Source organism: Xenopus laevis, chromosome 2S, assembly GCF_017654675.1.
Source record: "Xenopus laevis strain J_2021 chromosome 2S, Xenopus_laevis_v10.1, whole genome shotgun sequence".
Taxonomy (NCBI): Eukaryota; Metazoa; Chordata; class Amphibia; order Anura; family Pipidae; genus Xenopus; species Xenopus laevis.
Genome location: NC_054374.1, coordinates 47,319,434 through 47,326,706, shown reverse-complemented (window position 1 = coordinate 47,326,706; position 7,273 = coordinate 47,319,434). Strand labels below are relative to the sequence as shown.

The following is a 7,273-nucleotide window of genomic DNA, read 5'->3' as shown; positions in this document are numbered from 1 at the left end:
TAAAGTCTCATAAACACGATTCGAAACTTGCTTGCTAACTAGTCCGAGGCTACTGAGAATCTACCAGGATGGCCCCGTGGTTAAGGCGTTGAACTTAAGTTCTAATGGCTGTATATCCACATGAGTTCGAAACCCACTCCTGGTACAAGTTTTAAAGTCTCATATACACAATTCGAAACTTGCTTGCTAACTAGTCAGCTGAAGCAGACAACCCACCAGGATGGCAGAGTGGTTAAGGCATTGGGCTTAAAATCCAATCCATGCATATCCACATGGGTTCGAACTCCTGGTACACATCTTAAAGTTTATATACATGATTCCAAAATTGCTTGCTACCTAGTCAGGGAACACTGACAATACACCAGGATGGCTAATTGTTAAGGAATTGGGCTTAAAATTCAATGGATGTATGTCCGCATGGGTTCAAACCCCTCTCCTGGTGCTAGTTTTAAAGTCTAATATACAAGATTTGAAACTTGCTTTCTAATAAGTCAGATGACTAGCCCAAAGAATCAGAGAACCGACCAGGATGGCCTAGTGGTTAAGGCGTTGGGCTTAAGTTCTAATGGATGTATATCTATGTTGGTTCGAACCCCACTCCTATTACGTCTTATAAAGTTTCATATACACGTTTTGAAACTTGCTTGCTAACTAGTCAGGTAACTGACAACCCACCAGGATGGCCGATGGGTTCAGGCGTTGGACTTAATTTCCAATGGATGTAGATCCACGTGGTTTCAAACCCAACTCCTAGTTCAAGTTTTAAAGTCTCATATACACGATTCGAAACATGCTTGCTAACTAGTCAGATGACGCTGGCAGCCGACCAGAATGGCCGAGTGGTTAAGGCGTTGGACTTAAGTTCCAATGGATGTATATCCACGTAGGTTCGAACCCCACTCCTGGTACAAGTTTTAAACTCTCATATACACGATTGGAAACTTGTTTGCTAACTAGTCAGATGATGCAGACAACCCACCAGGATGGCCGAGTGCTTAAGGCGTTGGACTTAAGTTCCAATGGATGTATATCCACTTGGGTTCGAACCCCCCTCCTGGTACAAGTTTTAAACTCTCATATACACGATTAGAAACTTGTTTGCTAACTAGTCAGATGATGCTGGCAACCGACCAGGATGGCTGCTTGGTTAAGGCGTTGAGCTTAAGTTGTAATGTATGTATATTCCCGTGGGTTCGACCCCACTCCTGGTACAAGTTTTAAAGTCTCATGTACACGATTCGAAACTTGGTTGCTTACTAGTCCAACGATCCTGGGAACCAACGAAGATGGCCGAGTGGTTGAGGCGTTGGATATAAGTTCATATGGATGTATATCTATATCGGTTCGAACCCCACTCCTGTTACAAGTTTTAAAGTCTCATAAACACGATTCGAAACTTGCTTGCTAACTAGTCCGAGGCTACTGAGAATCTACCAGGATGGCCCAGTGGTTAAGGCGTTGAACTTAAGTTCTAATGGCTGTATATCCACATGAGTTCGAAACCCACTCCTGGTACAAGTTTTAAAGTCTCATATACACAATTCGAAACTTGCTTGCTAACTAGTCAGCTGATGCAGACAACCCACCAGGATGGCAGAGTGGTTAAGGCATTGGGCTTAAAATCCAATCCATGCATATCCACATGGGTTCGAACTCCTGGTACACATCTTAAAGTTTATATACATGATTCCAAAATTGCTTGCTACCTAGTCAGGGAACACTGACAATACACCAGGATGGCTAAGTTGTTAAGGAATTGGGCTTAAAATTCAATGGATGTATGTCCGCATGGGTTCAAACCCCTCTCCTGGTGCTAGTTTTAAAGTCTAATATACAAGATTTGAAACTTGCTTGCTAATAAGTCAGATGACTAGCCCAATGAATCAGAGAACCGACCAGGATGGCCTAGTGGTTAAGGTGTTGGGCTTAAGTTCTAATGGATGTATATCTATGTCGGTTCGAACCCCACTCCTATTACGTCTTATAAAGTTTCATCTACACGTTTTGAAACTTGCTTGCTAACTAGTCAGGTAACTGACAACCCACCAGGATGGCCGATGGGTTCAGGCGTTGGACTTAATTTCCAATGGATGTAGATCCACGTGGTTTCAAACCCAACTCCTAGTTCAAGTTTTAAAGTCTCATATACACGATTCGAAACATGCTTGCTAACTAGTCAGATGACACTGGCAGCCGACCAGAATGGCCGAGTGGTTAAGGCATTGGACTTAAGTTCCAATGGATGTATATCCACGTGGGTTCGAACCCCACTCCTGGTACAAGTTTTAAACTCTCATATACACGATTGGAAACTTGTTTGCTAACTAGTCAGATGACGCAGACAACCCACCAGGATGGCCGAGTGCTTAAGGCGTTGGACTTAAGTTCCAATGGATGTATATCCACTTGGGTTCGAACCCCACTCCTGGTACAAGTTTTAAACTCTCATATACACGATTAGAAACTTGTTTGCTAACTAGTCAGATGATGCAAACAACCCACCAGGATGGCCGAGTGGTTAAGGCGTTGGTCTTAAGTTCCAATGGATGTATATCCACGTGGGTTCGAACCCCACTCCTGGTATAAGTTTTAAAGACTCATATACACGATTCAAAACTTGCTTGCTAACTAGTCAGATGATGCTGGCAACCGACCAGGATGGCCGCGTGGTTAAGGCGTTGGACTTCAGTTGTAATGTATATACATCCACGTGGGGTTGAACCGCACTCCTGGTACAAGCTTTAACGTCTCATATACACGATTCGAAACTTGCTTGCTAACTAGTCAGATGATGCTGACAACCGACAAGGATGGCGGCGTCGTTAAGGCATTGGATTTAAGATTCAATGGATGTATGTCCACATGGGTTGAACCCCTCTCCTGGTACTAGTTGTAAAGTCTAATAAACTGTACATGTTTCGAAACTTGCTTGCTAATTAGTCAGATGACTAGTCCAAAGAACGCGAGAACTGACCAGGATGGCCTAGTGGTTAAGGCGTTGGATTTAAGTTCTTATGGATGTATATCTATGTGGGTTCGAACCCCACTCCTGATGCATCTTTTAAAGTTTCATATACACGTTTTGAAACTTGCTTGTTAACTAGTCAGATGATGCTGACAACCCACCAGTATGGCCGATGGGTTCAGGCGTTGGACTTAATTTCCAATGGATGTAGATCCACGTGGTTTCGAACCCCACTCCTAGTTCAAGTTTTAAAGTCTTAAATACACGATTCAAAACTTGCTTGCTAACTAGTCAGATGACGCTGGCAACCGACCAGGATGGCCGAGTGGTTAAGGCGTTGGACTTAAGTTCCAATGGATGTATTTCCACGTGGGTTCGAACCCCACTCCTGGTATAAGTTTTAAAGACTCATATACACGATTCGAAACTTGCTCGTTAACTAGTCAGATGATGCGGACAACCGACCAGGATGGCAGAGTCGTTAAGGCATTGGACTTAAGATTCAATGGATGTATGTCCACATGGGTTGAACCCCTCTCCCGGTACTAGTTTTAAAGTCTAATATACATGATTCGAAACTTGCTTGCTAACTAGTCAGATGATGCTGGTAACCGACCAGGATGGCCGAGGGGTTAAGGCATTAGACTTACGTTCCAATGGATGTATTTCCACGTGGTTTCGAACCTGACAAGTTTTAAAGTCTCATATACACGATTCGAAACTTGCTTGCTATCTAGTCATAGGATGCTGGCAACCGACCAAGATGGCCGTGTGGTTAAGGCATTGGACTTAAGTTGTAATGTATGTACATCCACTCCTGGTACAAGTTTTAAAGTCTCATATACACGATTCGAAACTTGTATGCTAACTAATCAGATGATGCTGGCAACCGACCAGGATGGCCGAGTGGTTAAGGTGTTGGACTTAACTTCCAATGGATGTATATCCATGTGGGTTCGAACCCCACTCCTGGTACAAGTTTTAAAGTCTCATCTACACGATTCGAAACTTGCTTGCTAACTAGTCAGATGATGCTTACAACCCACTAGTATGGCCGAGTGGTTAAAGCGTTTAACTTAAGTTCCATTGGATGTATATCCATGTGGCATCGAACCCCACTCCTTGTACAAGTTTTAAAATCTCATATACACAATTCGAAACTTGCTTGCTAACTAGTCAGATGATGCCGACAACCGACCAGAATGGCCGAGTGTTTAAGGCGTTGGCCTTAAAATCCAATCGATGTATATCCATGTGGGTTTGAGCCTGCTCTCCTGGAACACATCTTAAAGTCTCATATACATGACTCCAAAATTACTTGCTAACTAGTCATGTAACGCTGACAACGGACCAGGATGGCCAAGGGGTTGGGCTTAAGATTCAATGGATATATATCCACATGTGTACGAACCCCCTCTCCTGGTACAAGTTTTAAAGTCTTATATACACAATTCGAAACTTGTTTGCTAATTAGTCTGATGATGCCGACAATCCACCAGTATGGCCGAGTGTTTAAGGCATTAGACTTAAGTTCCTATGGATGTATATCCACGTGGGTTCGAACCCAACTCCTGGTACTATTTTAAAGTCTTATATACACGATTCGAAACTTCCTTGCTATCTAGTCAGATGATGCTTAGGATCCACAAGGATGGCCGAGTTGTTAAGGCGTAGGACTTAAGATCCAATCGATGTATATCCACTAGGGTTCGAACCCCCACTCCTGATACACATCTTAAAGTCTCATATACATGACTCTGAAATTGCTTGCTAACAGTCAGGTAATGCTGACAACCCACCAGGATGGCCGAGTGGTTAAGGCGTTGGACTTAAGATTCAATGGATGTATATCCACATGGGTTCGAACCCCACTCCTGGTAGTAGTAGTTTTAAAGTCTCATATACACGATTCGAAACTTGCTTTGTAACTAGTCAGATGATGCTGACAACCCACCAGTATGGCTGAGTGGTTAAGGCATTGGACTTAAGTTCCTATGGATGTATATCCACGTGGGTTCGAACCCCACTCCTGGTACTAGTTTTATAGTCTCATATACACGATTCAAAACTTTCTTGCTAACTAGTCAGATGATGCTGGCAATCCACCAGGATGGCCGAGTGGTTAAGGCATTGGACTTAAGTTCCAATGGATGTATATCCACGTGGGTTTGAACCACCACTCCTAATACACATCTTAAAGGCTCATATATATGACTCCAAAAATTGCTTGCTAACCAGTTAGGTAACTCTGACAACCCACCAGGATGGCCGAGTCATTAAGGCGTTGGACTTAAGATTCAATGGATGTATATCCACATGGGTTGAACCCCTCTCCTGGTACTAGTTGTAAAGTCTAATAAACTGTACATGTTTCGAAACTTGCTTGCTAATTAGTCAGATGACTAGTCCAATGAACGTGAGAACTGACCAGGATGGCCTAGTGGTTAAGGCGTTGGATTTAAGTTCTTATGGATGTATATCTATGTGGGTTCGAACCCCATTCCTGATGCATCTTTTAAAGTTTCATATACACGTTTTGAAACTTGCTTGTTAACTAGTCAGATGATGCTGACAACCCACCAGTATTGTCGATGGGTTCAGGCGTTGGACTTAATTTCCAATGGATGTAGATCCACGTGGTTTCGAACCCCACTCCTAGTTCAAGTTTTAAAGTCTTAAATACACGATTCAAAACTTGCTTGCTAACTAGTCAGATGACGCTGGCAACCGACCAGGATGGCCGAGTGGTTAAGGCGTTGGACTTAAGTTCCAATGGATGTATTTCCACGTGGGTTCGAACCCCATTCCTGGTATAAGTTTTAAAGACTCATATACACGATTCGAAACTTGCTCGTTAACTAGTCAGATGATGCTGACAACCGACCAGGATGGCAGAGTCGTTAAGGCATTGGACTTAAGATTCAATGGATGTATGTCCACATGGGTTGAACCCCTCTCCTGGTACTAGTTTTAAAGTCTAATATACATGATTCGAAACTTGCTTGCTAACTAGTCAGATGATGCTGGTAACCGACCAGGATGGCCGAGGGGTTAAGGCATTAGACTTACGTTCCAATGGATGTATTTCCACGTGGTTTCGAACCTGACAAGTTTTAAAGTCTCATATACACGATTCGAAACTTGCTTGCTATCTAGTCATAGGATGCTGGCAACCGACCAAGATGGCCGTGTGGTTAAGGCATTGGACTTAAGTTGTAATGTATGTACATCCACTCCTGGTACAAGTTTTAAAGTCTCATATACATGATTCGAAACTTGTATGCTAACTAATCAGATGATGCTGGCAACCGACCAGGATGGCCGAGTGGTTAAGGTGTTGGACTTAACTTCCAATGGATGTATATCTATGTGGGTTCGAACCCCACTCCTGGTACAAGTTTTAAAGTCTCATCTACACGATTCGAAACTTGCTTGCTAACTAGTCAGATGATGCTTGCAACCCACTAGCATGGCCGAGTGGTTAAAGCGTTTAACTTAAGTTCCATTGGATGTATATCCATGTGGCATCGAACCCCACTCCTTGTACAAGTTTTAAAATCTCATATACACAATTCGAAACTTGCTTGCTAACTAGTCAGATGATGCCGACAACCGACCAGAATGGCCGAGTGTTTAAGGCGTTGGCCTTAAAATCCAATCGATGTATATCCATGTGGGTTTGAGCCTGCTCTCCTGGAACACATCTTAAAATCTCATATACATGACTCCAAAATTACTTGCTAACTAGTCATGTAACGCCGACAACGGACCAGGATGGCCAAGGGGTTGGACTTAAGATTCAATGGATATATATCCACATGTGTACGAACCCCCTCTCCTGGTACAAGTTTTAAAGTCTTATATACACAATTCGAAACTTGTTTGCTAATTAGTCTGATGATGCCGACAATCCACCGGTATGGCCGAGTGTTTAAGGCGTTAGACTTAAGTTCGTATGGATGTATATCCACGTGGGTTCGAACCCAACTCCTGGTACTATTTTAAAGTCTTATATACACGATTCGAAACTTCCTTGCTATCTAGTCAGATGATGCTTATGATCCACAAGGATGGCCGAGTTGTTAAGGCGTAGGACTTAAGATCCAATCGATGTATATCCACTAGGGTTCGAACCCCCCTCCTGATACACATCTTAAAGTCTCATATACATGACTCTGAAATTGCTTGCTAACAGTCAGGTAATGCTGACAACCCACCAGGATGGCCGAGTGGTTAAGGCGTTGGACTTAAGATTCAATGGATGTATATCCACATGGGTTCAAACCCCACTCCTGGTAGTAGTAGTTT

At 43.1% G+C, this 7,273-nt stretch overlaps 11 non-coding genes across 11 annotated transcripts; all 11 read left to right on the top strand.

The window, feature by feature from the left end:
• The first annotated feature begins 825 nt into the window (after window positions 1-825).
• trnal-uaa lies at window positions 826-908 on the top strand. The gene has a single exon. It is a non-coding gene; the product is annotated as a tRNA-Leu (tRNA).
• Window positions 909-2,196: 1,288 nt separating this feature from the next.
• trnal-uaa lies at window positions 2,197-2,279 on the top strand. The gene has a single exon. It is a non-coding gene; the product is annotated as a tRNA-Leu (tRNA).
• A 69-nt stretch (window positions 2,280-2,348) lies between these two features.
• Window positions 2,349-2,431, top strand: trnal-uaa. The gene has a single exon. It is a non-coding gene; the product is annotated as a tRNA-Leu (tRNA).
• A 69-nt stretch (window positions 2,432-2,500) lies between these two features.
• trnal-uaa lies at window positions 2,501-2,583 on the top strand. Its single transcript has one exon. It is a non-coding gene; the product is annotated as a tRNA-Leu (tRNA).
• Window positions 2,584-3,276: 693 nt separating this feature from the next.
• trnal-uaa lies at window positions 3,277-3,359 on the top strand. The gene has a single exon. It is a non-coding gene; the product is annotated as a tRNA-Leu (tRNA).
• Window positions 3,360-3,857: 498 nt separating this feature from the next.
• Window positions 3,858-3,940, top strand: trnal-uaa. Its single transcript has one exon. It is a non-coding gene; the product is annotated as a tRNA-Leu (tRNA).
• Window positions 3,941-4,762: 822 nt separating this feature from the next.
• Window positions 4,763-4,845, top strand: trnal-uaa. The gene has a single exon. It is a non-coding gene; the product is annotated as a tRNA-Leu (tRNA).
• A 72-nt stretch (window positions 4,846-4,917) lies between these two features.
• On the top strand, window positions 4,918-5,000 carry trnal-uaa. Its single transcript has one exon. It is a non-coding gene; the product is annotated as a tRNA-Leu (tRNA).
• Window positions 5,001-5,695: 695 nt separating this feature from the next.
• Window positions 5,696-5,778, top strand: trnal-uaa. The gene has a single exon. It is a non-coding gene; the product is annotated as a tRNA-Leu (tRNA).
• Window positions 5,779-6,276: 498 nt separating this feature from the next.
• On the top strand, window positions 6,277-6,359 carry trnal-uaa. The gene has a single exon. It is a non-coding gene; the product is annotated as a tRNA-Leu (tRNA).
• An 821-nt stretch (window positions 6,360-7,180) lies between these two features.
• Window positions 7,181-7,263, top strand: trnal-uaa. The gene has a single exon. It is a non-coding gene; the product is annotated as a tRNA-Leu (tRNA).
• Window positions 7,264-7,273: the final 10 nt, after the last annotated feature.